The 14,321-nt window shown below is 38.9% G+C and overlaps 1 protein-coding gene and 1 pseudogene across 1 annotated transcript in view; both read right to left on the minus strand.

The window, feature by feature from the left end:
* Unc5d (unc-5 netrin receptor D) overlaps positions 1 to 14,321 on the minus strand; it is a 673,473-nt gene that overhangs the window by 206,264 nt on the left and 452,888 nt on the right. The window lies entirely within an intron of this gene.
* LOC123463380 lies at positions 107 to 822 on the minus strand (annotated as a pseudogene).

A 14,321-nucleotide genomic window follows, 5' to 3' on the forward strand; every position in this document is an offset into this window, starting at 1 on the left:
AAAAGTCACAGTATGAGGTAGTCAACAGATGGCTATGCACAAGCCCACCTCACACTGTCCAGTTTGCAGCGTGCTTAGATGACCAAGCTAGCCTTGGCAAGGCTGTTCAGAGATTACCTGTCAATGGTCTAACATCTGAAACAGACCAATACCAAACTGATCTTTCCTGTCCAAAAAGTGTGGAAGCTGACACCTGGAATCTCAGCAATTGGGATGAGCTCCTCTGAGAATGGCCTGGGCTGCAGAGCAAGATCTCATCTCTAAAAACAGAAACAATAGAAAGAAGTCCAATGTCTTCAGCAACAGAACCTCTGGGGAAAGCTGGCTGCCCCTGGGAAGGGGGTGCTATTGGGAGGGGGTGCTTCCTGGGGAACACAGTGACTTCCTCTGGAGATGAGTACTGGAAGCTGTGCTTTGTCTGGATGTCGTCAAGAATCTGCTGCAGTTCCTCATCTTCAAAACGCCCTTCCAGGCTTGGAATCAGAGCAATGGACTCCTCAGCAGTCTCTGGGCAAAGGTTGGCCAAACAAGCCAACTCAAACTTAACGCAGCTTTTTCTGAAGAAGCAAGCTAGGGACGCTGGCAATGGTCTCTGTATTTGAAGCGGCTGAAACGGGCAGTGTAGTTTAAGGTTTTCATGAAGACCTCAGAGAGCTCCTGCTCATCCTCTGCACTCTCATTCTGCTGCTTCCGATGCTCCAGAAGCATGTGAACTTTGGAGTTCAGAAGGATCTTGGCTGTTTCAAACTCTTTAGGGAAGATGAGCTGCCAGGCGTCCTCTTCCACGTTGCCCATCTGCGGATCACAGCTGCCGGCTGCCATCGCTCTGCCAGGCACCCCTTGGTTTTATTTTTTCCCAGGATTGTTTGAGATATCCAGGGTCCTTTGTCCTTCCATACAAATATTTTTTAATTAATTAATTAATTCTCAATTTTATTAACATTTTCCATGATTATAAAAAAAAATCCCATGGCAATACCCTTCCTCCCCCCATTTTTCCCTTTGAAATTCCATTCTCCATCATATCCCCTCCCCATCACAATCAGTCTCTCTTATATTTTGATGTCATGATATTTGCCTCTTATGATGGTCTTGTGTAGGTAATGTCAGGCACTATGAGGTCATGGATATCCAGACCATTTTATATTTGGAGGGAGCATGTTGTAAGGAGTCCTACCCTTCCTTTGGCTCTTACATTCTTTCTGCCACTTCTACTGCATTAGAATCTCAGCCTTGGAAGGTGTGATTGAGATGTTACTCGGTACTCTAGTCACTTCTTTCCAGCACTATGATACCTTCTGAGTCATCCCAAGGTCACTGCCATCTGAAAATAGAAGATTCTCTACCAAAAGTGAGAGTAGCATTGATATAAAGGTATGGATATTAAGAGAAGTGCTTATTGGGCAGTTTGATAAGCATACTACATACATTTATCCAGACATCAGCAGATGTTACAACCCTAGGGCTCATGACAACCCCTGTTTTAAGTTTTCAGTATCAGGGATGTATTCCCCCCCATGGAGCAGGCCTCCAGTCCAATTGGAAGGCAGTTGGTTTCCACCATGATAGATGTGCCACTATTGCACCTGTTGGCTCATTTGGCCTGGATGGCCAATTATAAGGCTTGCAGTGCCCACTGTTGAGTACCTTCACTGGTGGCATCTCTTTCTCCCATTGAACTGCATGAACAATGGCTTCTTCCAGCTTTCCATCAGCTGGTCTACATGGAGGAGGTTATCAGCTCAGTTCCAGCAGGATTTTTCAGGGGCCTTGGAGCTCAAGTATGTGGAGTCTTCACCAATAGGGTCTTACCATCTATTGCTGTTGGGAAACCAAGGGCCTCAGCAATGGCCTATAATATTTTGGGAGCATCAGGGCCCTCCCTGGCCAACCACTCACTGGAAGGTATCCCACCCCTGGCACTGAAAATTTTCTAGCAATGATCTATGGCTCCTCAGTGTTCCATTGTCCAAAGCCAGAGGATTTCATATGATTTGTTTATATCCTCTTAGATTTTGACTAGCCCTCCCTCTGCCTTTCCTTTACTCAATCTCTTCCCCTGACCTCACTTTGGTCCTTTTCACCCCCATTAATCTATTCTACTTACATATATACAATACCCATCTACTAAGTACCTTCCTCCCTTCCTTTCTCTTTCCTTTGTATCTAAAAAAGACATTTTAATTAAACACACACACAAAAAAACACAATACTCTCACTTATAGACACAAATTCAGAGATTTTCAAAATCAGGATTTAAAAAAAATACATTTCATTTATTTATTTATTTGACAGAGAAAGAAAGAGAGAGAATGGGCATGCCAGGGCCTCCAGCCACTGAAAATGAACTCCAGATGCCATGTGTCCCCTTGTGCATCTGGCTTACATGGATCCTAGAGAATCAAACTGGGATCCTTTGCTTTGCAGGCAAACACCTTAACCACTAAGCAAACTCTCCAGCCCAAGACCAAGGTTTTTAATGTTTACAAACTTCTTGATATATGTTCCATATCCTGAGGTAATAAATTGTTTTCATTTGATAGCTTATGTGGTCCTTATTCTTAATTATAATAGCAATTTGAATATTTCTCCACTGTATATAAATGTAATAGAGTTTATATATGATTATGTTAAAGTTGTAGCTAACCATGAAGGCTCCCTCATAAGACATTTCTTTTGATGAATAGTTATTCTTCTAGTGTCTTTTTGTTTTTGTTTATAAGATGGAAGAGAGCCAAACAGATAGAAATATCATTAAGATTTGCTAAAGAATCAGTTGTATTTTTGCACTGGAAATAAGTGTGTCAACTCAATGCTGCATCTATTTTGAAGAAATACAGTTATTCGTGAACAAATCTGTTACATTTAGGTAGAAGGACTGGATGAATACTAACTACAAGCAGGCACATATTAGGTCTATTATGCTAGAGAAATATAAAAGTCCATTGTCACCTACACAAAGACATATTCATAGTGTTACTCTAAAGATATTAAGTCAGAGTCATTCTTTTACAATTAGCACTCTCTTTCTCACTAATAGCATGCTTATTATAAGAAATGTATAAAATAAACAAATAATCAGCCATGATCTAGTCATTAATGGATAAGCACAGTGTCTTTACTATGTCTCTTTTTTTTATTATTACAGATATACAAACTCTCTTATAAGCACACATGTATCTTAGTTTATACCACCAAGGTGTATATGAACATACCTAAAGTATTAGTCTTTAAAAATTAAACAGCTGTCACTATATTTTCCCCCTAAAACATTACAAATATCAAACATGATAAAGAACCTCATGGGCTTTAATACTGACTATAGATTAAATAGCCCTAACCTGAAAAATTAAAACACTATACATGTGGAGGGCCAAGACTCATAAAGTTTTCATTTTGGAACATTTCAGATTTTTAGTTTAAGAATGCACAACTGCTGGTGTCTATGCAAACAGTTCTGAATCCTAATCACTCAAATCTGAAATAATTCTGGTCTCAACTATTACAGATAACAGATATTCAACTTGTCTCTGATGACATGATTGATGCAAAATAGTTGTAAGAATTTCCACACTGAAGATAAAATTAGTAAGAAGCAGAGTTAGGCAATGGTAGTTGATTTTCATCTCAAATCTAGCATAATGTCTGATGTATAGTAAGTGCTCAGAATGTAATTGTTTGCTAAATTATAAGTCAGTGGCCTGTATTATATTAACTGATAATAATTTATTTAGCTATTTTCATGCCACGTACTTCATTTCTTGTGTTAATATTATCTGTAGAACTCAGGAGTATTGGTTTAATTTCTAAATTCCTAGCATAATTCTTTGAACAAAAGGGGTGTGCATGGTTACAAACAGTCCCTGTACAACTTATAATAGTATGAAAACAATACACATTTAAAAGAATCTGAACTCTGGATTTTAAATAAATCTCTCCTTCAGCTACCAATGAGTAGAATGCTTTCTTTTTAAAAAAAAATTTTATTAGCATTTTCCATGATTATAAAAAAATATCCCATGGTAATTCCCTCCCTTTCCCCCCCACACTTTCCCCTTTTAAGTAAAGCCATGCAAGACCTTGACAAAATATTCAACAAAGTGAGCAAGACTATTGTCAAAATGGATAAAAAAGTCCATAACATGAAGGATAAATTCTGCAAGCAAATCAGAGCACTGAAAAAGAACAATACATGAATTATGGAAGTGAATCAATTACTTAAATAAAAATCACAACAGATAGCATTACTAATAGTCAAGACCTTGTAGAAAATCAAATTTAAGAGATGAAAGACAAACCTAACAATAATACAAATTGACACAAACAATAAAAACAAATCAAGAAACACGAACAATATTTTTTTAAAATTTTTATTAGCATTTTCCATGATTATAAAAAAAATCACATGTTAATTCCCTCCCTCCTCCCACTTTCTTCTTTGAAATTCCATTCTCCATCATATTATCTCCCCATCACAATCATTGTACTTACATATATACAATATCCACCTATTAAGTACCCTCCTCCCTTCCTTTCTCTTCCCTTTATGTCTCCTTTTTAACTTACTGGACTCTGCTACTAAGTATTTTCATTCTCACTCAGAAGCCCAGTCATCTGTAGCTAGGAACCACATATGAGAGAGAACGTGTGGCGCATGGTTTTCTGGGCCTGGGTTACCTCACTTAGGATAATGCTTTACAGGTCCATCCATTTTTCTGCAAATTTCATAACTTCATTTTTCTTTACCGCTGAGTAGAACTCCATTGTATAAATGTGCCACATCTTCATTATCCACTCATCAGTTGAGGGACATCTAGGCTGGTTCCATTTCCCAGCTATTATAAATTGAGCAGCAATAAACATGGTTGAGCACATACTTCTAAGGAAATGAGATGATTCCTTCAGATATATGCCTAGGAGTGCTATAGCTGGGTCATATGGTAGATCAATCTTTAGCTGTTTTAGGAACCTCCACACTGATTTTCACAATGGCTGGACCAAATTGCATTCCCACCAGCAGTGTAGAAGGGTTCCTCTTTTTCCACATCCCTGCCAACATTTACGATCATTTGTTTTCATGATGGTGGCCAATCTGACAGGAGTGAGATGGAATCTCAATGTAGTTTTAATCTGCATTTCCCTGATGGCTAGTGACGTAGAACATTTTTTTTAGATGTTTATATGCCATTCGTATTTCTTCCTTCGAGAATGCTCTATTTAGCTCCATAGCCCATTTTTTGATTGGCTTGTTTGCTTCCTTATTATTTAACTTTTTGAGTTCTTTGTATATCCTAGATATTAATCCTCTATCAGCTATATAGCTGGAAAAGATTTTTTCCTATTCTGTAGGTTGCCTCTTTGCTTTTTACACTGTGTCCTTTGCAATGAAAAATCTTTGTAATTCCATGAGGTCCCAAGGATTAATCTGTGGTTTTATTGCCTGAGCAATTGGGGTTGTATAAAGAAAGTCTTTGCTAAGAAAAATATGTTGAACAGTTTCCCCTACTTTTTGCTCTAGCAGTTTCAGAGTTTCAGGTCTGATGTTAAGGTCTTTAATCTATTTGGATTTAATTCTTGTGCATGGTGACAGAGAAGAATCTATTTTCATCCTTCTGCAGATATATATCCACTTTTCCCAACACCATTTGCTGAAGAGGCTGTCTTTTCTCCAATGAGTATTTGGGGCATTTTTATCAAATATCAGGTGGCTATACCTACTTGGGCTTACATCTGGGTCCTCTATTCTGTTCCACTGATCTGCATGTCTGTTTTTGTGCCAGTACCATGCTGTTTTTGTTACTATGGCTCTGTAGTATAAGTTAAAATCAGGTATGGTGATACCACCAGCCTTATTTTTGTTGCTCAGTATTATTTTAGATACTTGAGGATTTTTGTGATTCCAAATGAATTTTTGGATTGTTTTTTCTATTTCCATGAAGAATGCTTTTGGAATTTTGATAGGGATTGCATTAAATGTGTAGATTGCTTTTGGTAAGATTGCCATTTTCACAATATTGATTCTTCCAATTCAGGAATAGGGGATGTTTCTCCACTTTCTAGTGTCTTCTGCAATTTCTCGCTTGAGTGTTTTAAAGTTCTCATTGTAGAGATTCTTTACTTCCTTGGTTAGGTTTATTCCAAGGTACTTTATTTTTTTGATGCAATTGTGAATGGGAGTGATTCTCTGATTTCATCCTCTGTGTGTTTGTTGTTAGCATATATGAAGGCTACTGATTTCTGTGTATTTATTTTGTATCCTGCTACATGGCTGTGGGTTTTTATCAGCTCTACCAGTTTGCTTGTAGAATTTTTAGGGTCCTTTATGTATAGAATCATGTCATCTGCAAATAATGATAACTTGGTCTCTTCCTTTCCAATTTGTATCCCTTTTATGTGTGTCTCTTGCCTTATTGCTATGGCTAAGACTTCCAGAACTATATCCAATAAAATTGGGGTCAGCAGACACCCTTGTCTTGTTCCTGATTTTAGTGGAAAAGCTTCCAGTTTTTCCCCATTTAGTAATATGTTGGCTGTAGGCTTGTCATAAATAGCTTTTATTATATTGAGATATGTTCCTTCTATGCCCAGTCTCTGTAGGAATTTTATCATGAAGGGATGCTGGATTTTGTCAAGTGCTTTCTCTGCATCCAATGAGATGAACATGTGATTTTTGTCCTTCAACCCATTTATATAATGCATTACATTTATAGATTTGCATATATTGAACCATCCCTGCATCACTGGGATAAAGCCTACTTTGTCAAGGTGAATGATCTTTTTGATATACTCTTGTATCCTGTTTGCCAATATTTTGTTGAGAATTTTTGCATCTATGTTCATGAGGGAGATTGGTCTGTAATTTTCATTTTTTGTTCTATCTTTGCCTGGTTTTGGTATCAGGATGATGCTGGCCTCATACAAGGAGTTTTGTAGAATTCCTTCTTTTTCTATTTCCTGGATAAGCTTTAGAAGCAATGGTGTTAGCTCTTCCTTGAAGGTCTGGTAAAATTCAGCAGTGAATCCATCTGGGCCTCGGCTTTTTTTAGTTGGGAGATTATTGTTAACTGTTCGTATCTCCATGTTTGTTATATGTCTATTTAAGTGATTAATCTCATTTTGATTTAATTTAGATAGGTCATATAAATCAAGGAAATCATCCATTTCTTTCATATTTTCATACTTTATGAAGTATATGCTTTTATAGTATGTCCCTATGATTTTTTGAATTTCTCTGGAATCTGTTGTGATGTTACCTTGTTCATCTCTGATTTTATTAATTTGTGTCTCTTCTCTCTTTCTTTTGGTCAGATTTGCTAAGGGTTTATCAATCTTGTTTATCCTTTCAAAGAACCAACCCTTTGTTTCATTAATTCTTTGGATTGTTCTTTTTGTTTCTATTTCATTAATTTCTGCCCTAATCTTTATTATTTCTTCCCATCTACTGATTTTTGGTTTGCTTTGTTCTTCTTTTTCTAAGGCTTAAAGGTGAAGCATTAAGTCATTTACTTGTGACCTTTATAATTTCTTAATATAGGCACTTAAGGCTATAAATTTACCTCTTAGAACTGCCTTCATTGTGTCCCAGAGATTTTGGTATGTTGTGTTCTCATTATCATTTGACTTTATAAATTTTTTGATTTCCTTCTTGATTTCTTCATTGACCCATTCATCATTTTGTAGTGTATTGTTTAGTTTTCATGATTTTGTGTATGCTCTATAGCCTTTCTTGCTACTGATTTGTAGTTTAATTCCATTGTGGTCAGATAGAATGCAAGGAATTATTTCAATTTTCCTGAATTTGTTAGGATTTGCTTTGTGTCCTAATATATGGTGTATTTTAGAGAATGTTCCATGTGCTGCTTAAAAGAATGTATATTCTGCAGCCTTTGCATGAAATGTCCTATATATATCTGTTAGGTCCATTCCTTCTATGACCTTATTTAGTCTAGATGCCTCTCTGTTTATATTTTCCTGGGATGATGTGGTGGTTTGATTCAGGTGTCTCCCATAAACTTAGGTGTTCTGAATGCTAGGTTCCCAGCTGATGGAGATTGGGGAACTAATGCCTCCTGGAGGGAGGGTATTGTTGTGGGTGGGCTTATGGCCTTTATACCCAGTTTCCCCATGCCAGTGTTTGGCACACCCTCCTGTTGCTGTGATCTACCTTATGTTGGCCAAGGGGTGATGTCCACCCTTTGATTATGCCATCGTTTCCCCCTGCCATCATGGAGCTTCCCTTCGAGCCTGTAAGCCAAAATAAATCTCTTTTACCCACAAGCTGCTCTTGGTTGGGTGAGTTCTACCAGCAATGCAAACCTGACTGCAACAGTAAAGTGGTACCAGGAGTGGGGTTGCTGCTAGACACCTGACTGTGTGGCTTTGGACTTTTGGAGCTGATTTTCAAGAGGAATGTGGGAGGATTTGAAACAGTTTATGGGGGACACCTGAATCAAACCACACAGATGACCTGTCAATTGATGAGAGTGGGGTGTTAAAGTCACCCACTACCACTGTGTTTGGTGTTATCTGTGACCTTAGTTTTAGTAGTGTTTGTTTCATGAATTTGGGAGCCCCCATGTTAGGTGCATATATGTTTAGGATTGTAATGTCCTCCTGTTGGACTGTGCCCTTAATCAATATAATGTGACCTTCCTTATCTTTCTTGACTAATGTTGGACTAAAGTCTACCTTGTCAGATATTAGGATAGCAACCCCTGCTTCTTTTCTAGGCCCATTTGTTTGAAACACCGTCTTCCGACCTTTCACTGTAAGATAATGTCTATCCTTTGTAGAAGGGTGAGTTTCTTGGAGACAACAAATTGTACAATGCTGCTTTTTAATCCAGTCTGCAAACCTATGTCTTTTTGTTGGGGCATTGAGGCCATTGATATTAAGAGATATTATTGAAAGGTTTGCATTTATGTTTGCCATTTTGTGTGTGTGTGTGTGGTTCTGTTTCTACCTGTGCTCTCTTGTGTTAACTAATATTTGAGTATTGCTTGCTTTTTCTAGGTTCCTTATATGTGTGCTTTTCCTTTTCTTCAGCATGGAGGATTTTATTGGGTATTTTATGTAGAGCTGGTTTTGTCTTCAAAATCTCCTTTAAACTGCTTTTGTCATGAAATGTACTTATTTCTCCATCTATTTGAAAGGATAGCTTTGCAGAATAAAGTAACCTTGGTTGACAGTTGTTATCTTTCAGAACTTGAAATATATATCACTCCAAGCCCTTCTGGCTTTAAAAGTTTGTGTTAAAAAATCTGCCGTAATCCTGACGGGCTTGCTATTGTAGGTAACTTGATTTCTCTCTCTAACTGCTTTCAATATTTTTTCTTTGGTTTGTGTGTTTGGAAGTTTGATTATAATATGGCGAGGAGAGGTTCTTTCCAGGTTTTGTCTGGCTGGGGTTCTAAAGGCTTCCTGTATCTGCACAGGCACCTCTTTCCCAATTTAGGGGAAATTTTCTTCTATGATTTTGTTGAAGATGCCTACTATACCTTTGCAGTGGAATTCTTCTCCTTCTACTATGCCCTGAATTCTTATATTTGACCTTTTCATGGTGTCCCAAATATCTTGAAATTCCCACTCATACTTTTCTATAAGTTTGTCTTTCTCTTTGTGGGACTGTATTAGATTTGACAGCTAGTCTTCTAGCTTAGATATTCTGTCCTCTCTTTCATCGATTCTACTGGTGAGATTTTCTACAGAGTTTTATATTTCATTAACTGTGTTCTTCATTGCTAGTAATTCTGACTGGTTTTTCTTTATTTTTTCTATTTCCTTCTTTATGTCTTGTATTGCCTTCTTTATTTCATGAAATTTGTGTCCTGCGTTTTCTTTGGTTCCTTTGCTTTCCTCTTTGAGTTCCTCTTTGACTCCTTTGATTTGTTCTCTGACTTCTTTGAACATATTTACAATCATTCTTTTGAAATCTTTCTCAAGCATTTCCTGTAACTCATTCTCACTGGAGGTCATTTCTGATGCATTAATACTTTTAGGTGGATTTATGTCGTCTTGCTCTTTAGTGTTTCTTGTGTTATAATGTATATATTTTTATCTTGGATTAAGTTAATGCTTGGATTTTCTAGCTAGCTGGGTATTCTTAGCTGTATCAATTGATTTGATGTAATATATTTTCAGGGTAGGAGCTTAAGGTATTAGGTGTGGCTCTTAAGACTCTCAGAGTATCTACAAAGGTGCTTTTAGGGGTTGAGTTTCCCTGCTATGTGAGTATTCAAGTAGGCTGTGTGGAATAAAATATAGGTAGATTCTAAAAGTTAACTAAACCCTGTACCCATTCAATCAAAAACAGCCCAAGTATGTATGCAAGAGTAGTTATTATAACGACCAGATCCTCTATCAACATAGATGTTACGATTTCTGGTCTGTTGAGGGATCCAAGTCAGCTTGTGACCAAGTGAGACCTTTCCCTAATGCAATCCAATTTATCTTGGATGATTTTAGTCTCAATCAAGTTGCTGCCTGGTCATCGGGCCACTGTTCTGATTTCTGGAGCTGGGCACTGGGTTTTCCTGCAGGGCAAACCGAGCCCGGCACCTGTGGCCCTGCAGAGCAGCACACCCACTGCTGTAACTGCTTCTGCTAAAGCTGCCTCTGCTGGGTCGGTTGCCACTGTTGCTGAAGCTGCTGCTACTGGGTCCACCGCTGCTGCTGCCTCTGCTGCTGCTGCTGTAGCTTCCACTGCTGGAGCCACTGCTGCTGCTGAAGCTGCTGCTGCTGGGTCTGCTGCTGCTGCCACTACTGGATCTGCTGCTGCTGGGGCTGCTGTTACTGGTGCCGGAGCCGCTGATGTTGCTGTTGGACTCTGCTCCTGCTTGGGTCCCACTGTCAGCTCAAGTTGACATGGCCGAGTCCCTGGACCAGTGCTCTGTTTGCTGAAGCTGGGCTCAGGAGGTGGGGGAGGGAAGGGAGCAGCAGCTGCTCTAGTTCTCTCACTGTTCCACGTGTTCTTCTACCTCGTGGTCTGCTCCTCCGTTGCTCACTGCCACTCTCCATTCATGTTTCTTGCGCTGTGGAGAGCACTAGTGTGAGTGAAAAATAACCACACCTGGCTTTTCCTGCAGCTGGAGCCCAGTCTGGCTGCTTTCTGGTGGCCGCTGCCACGGTTGGTGGAGCTGCCGGGGCTGCTTTTGCCAGCCTGTGCAGTCTCTGGATGCTCTGGATCTCTTTTCTTCTCTGCTGCTGCTTCCATTTCCTATACACCTAAATTTTTAATATAAGTGTGTATTTTGCTGAATTTTTTTGGTCTTTTTTCCCCCCTAGGCTGCTTTGGCACAATACCTACACCGCCATCTTAACCAGAAGTCCTCCTAGAATGCTTTCTTGTGATAATACTGAACAGCACTAGTAGCAAGCTGAATTTCCCAGCTAGTCACGTGATTATGAGGGTTAGTAGGTACTGCTGTAATCTACAGTACATGATCTTCAACAAAATCTATAGGAAATTCAAAACTTTATCATAAAATAGGGTATGTCCCTGTGCAGGCCGAAGTAGGTATTCTGAGCATGTTTAAGGTCTATGCTGAGCTGATTAATTATTTTATGACGGTGTTTAATTTGGAAGGTGAGGAGTATTAAGTGCATTTTCATCTTATGATATTTTCATTTTATAATGGCTTTATGAGGGCATGATACATTTATAAGCAAGGAGCATTATAATTCAAGAAACATCTCTGTGTGTATACGTGTATTCTCTTAAAATACCACAGTGTACTAGAAAGCTTTGCTGAGATAAACTTTCAAATCAGGCACAGTCATGGAGGAAAGGATATTGATTAAAGCTTAATGATCCAAGGGAAGTTCCATAATGTTAGAAGAAGTTAGGCCCCTGTTACAGGACCAGGCAGACACAGAGAGAGGGGGGAGCACAATTCAAATCCCTAAAACCATATCACAAAACCAGCATGCTTCAGAAACTCCAGATACTTTGCACATCTTTATATTGGAATGTCAAATCTATCACCACACCTTATTAGGGTAGACTGCCCAGTGACACCTCCTCTATCCAGGAGGCTAGAAATCCAAATAAATAGTTTTAATAAACTGCTGAATCTGTTGGGGGTCATCTATTCAAACTACTACACATGCTATATATATTTTTTTAATCAAAAGCTAGTGTGCTCAAGGCAAGAGGGCTTGGTATTGGTCTTATCATGCTTTGATGCATATATGTCATATAATGACTGACCACTCAGAATATAGGAGGCAGAATAGAGAACACAAATATGAACATAATAAAATAATTCCTTTTCTTTGACATTTCAGATATTTTGAATAACTCATTGTTGCAGTCCGTTTCGCATTGCTGGTAGAAATCACCCAACCAAGAACAGATTGTGGGTAAAAGAGATTTCTTTTGGCTTACAGGCTCAAGGGGAAGCTCCACGATGGCAGGGGAAAATGATGGCATGAGCAGAGTGTGCACATCACCGCCTGGCCAACATAAGGTGGACCACAGCAACAGGAGGGTGTGCCAAACACTTGCATGGGGAAACTGGCTATAAAGCCCATAAGCCTGCCCCCAACAATACACTCCCTTCAGGAGGCATTAATTCCCAAATATCCATCAGCTGGGAACCTAGCATTCAGAACACCTAAGTTTATGGGGAACACCTGAATCAAATCACCACACTCATATTCACTCAAAAATGTCCTATCTCAAAAACCTTCCCATAATGCTGTAAGGCCCTATGGTGGCTTGAATGTAAGTGATCCCAAACCCATAGCCACAGTTATTTTTGACAAAGCTTCCTACTTCACCCCCAGCAGGAAGAGCTGTGCTGGAGGAGGTATGTCACTGAAAGCAGATCTTGAGTCCGCTCCTGAGGTGTGTTCAGAGTTGATTTTCTTCATGCTTGCTGGTATGGGATGTGCCTACAGAGTTGGTTTGAGCTCTGGCTGTTTTTTCTCTTTGCTATGGATGTTTGATGAAGTGAGCCAGCTTCTTCTGCCATGATGAAGCGTTTCCTGGACTCTAAAATAAACCTTTTCCATAACCTGTTTCTGGTCTAGCATTTATGCCAGCAATAAGAAGGTAACTGAAACAAGTTCCAATTTCCTGTGTAGGAACAACACTTAACTTAGATTATATATGCTGAATTGGAGAGTGGAATACTGGAAACAAGGAAGAGTTCATTTGAAAGCTTTAAAAAATGAAAAAGTTTCCCTTTATTTATTTATAAGGAGAGAGATGGAATAAGAATGGGTGTATCAGGGCCCTCCACTGCTGCAAATAAACTCCAGAAGCATGCACCACCTTGTGCATCTGGTTTTACGTAGGCACTAGGGAATCAAACTGGGATCATCCAGCTCCACAAACAAGTTCCCTAAACTACTTATCAATCTCTCTAGCCCCAGATTTTTAAGTGGAAAAATACTGCAAATTAGATCAAGATATCTTATAGTTTACATGTGGTTCTACTAGTTCCTTTTATTATTATTCCCTAGTTACAAAGTTCATCTAGAGGATGAAATTGCGAACCAGGCAGCATGCATGCATCTTCCTTACAGAGCACAATGTATGCCCAATAAAGTTAGTAATTAATGAATTAGAAACACCAGTATGCTGCTTCAGCTTCTTCAAAAACTGTATATTAAGCCCAAATAAGGGCTCTGTCATCAACTGGAGGGAATGCCCCTGTGCATCTAACTCAGGAGTGTTTATCTAAGGGTCAATAAAAGCAATATTCAGACCTGTGTGGAAAGAAAACATAGGTAGGTTTATATGTGTATGTGAACTGTTAAAGTATCAAGTGTGGGAGGCCTTATATACAGCTGGAATTTACTGAAACTCCCATTCCCAAAAGTTAGTGTCATTGAACAGACACTTACACTGCCAAAATCAGATGAATGCCTTCAAGAGATCAAGACTACTCAGCTTTTCTAGACATTACCACATACAACGTTTTCAGATACCACTCTAGGCTCTTCTCATTCTAGAATCATACACATCCTCAAACATGGATGGACATGTAGGAAATACTAGGTGATTTTGTTTTTGAAAGCATGGGAAAGTGGGGATTTTTAAATCAGAGTTATTGAGCTTAGATCTGGATAATCAGGATATAACAAGAATAGAATTAGGTCAGTGGTGCTAAGATGAGTGGTTGTTTGCCCTCCAAGGGCCATCTGGCAGTGCCTGAAGACATTTTTGATTGGCATAGTTAGTACCTAGTGGGTACTGGGCGGAAATGCTATTAACATTTATAGTGTTCTTGCCAACTCCCTCACACCAAAGACTTACCTGTCCCTAAATATCAAAACTGAAGTTGAAAATCCCTTAATAACAGACACAAATGAAA

This window comes from Jaculus jaculus, chromosome 9 (assembly GCF_020740685.1).
Source record: "Jaculus jaculus isolate mJacJac1 chromosome 9, mJacJac1.mat.Y.cur, whole genome shotgun sequence".
Classification (NCBI taxonomy): Eukaryota; Metazoa; Chordata; class Mammalia; order Rodentia; family Dipodidae; genus Jaculus; species Jaculus jaculus.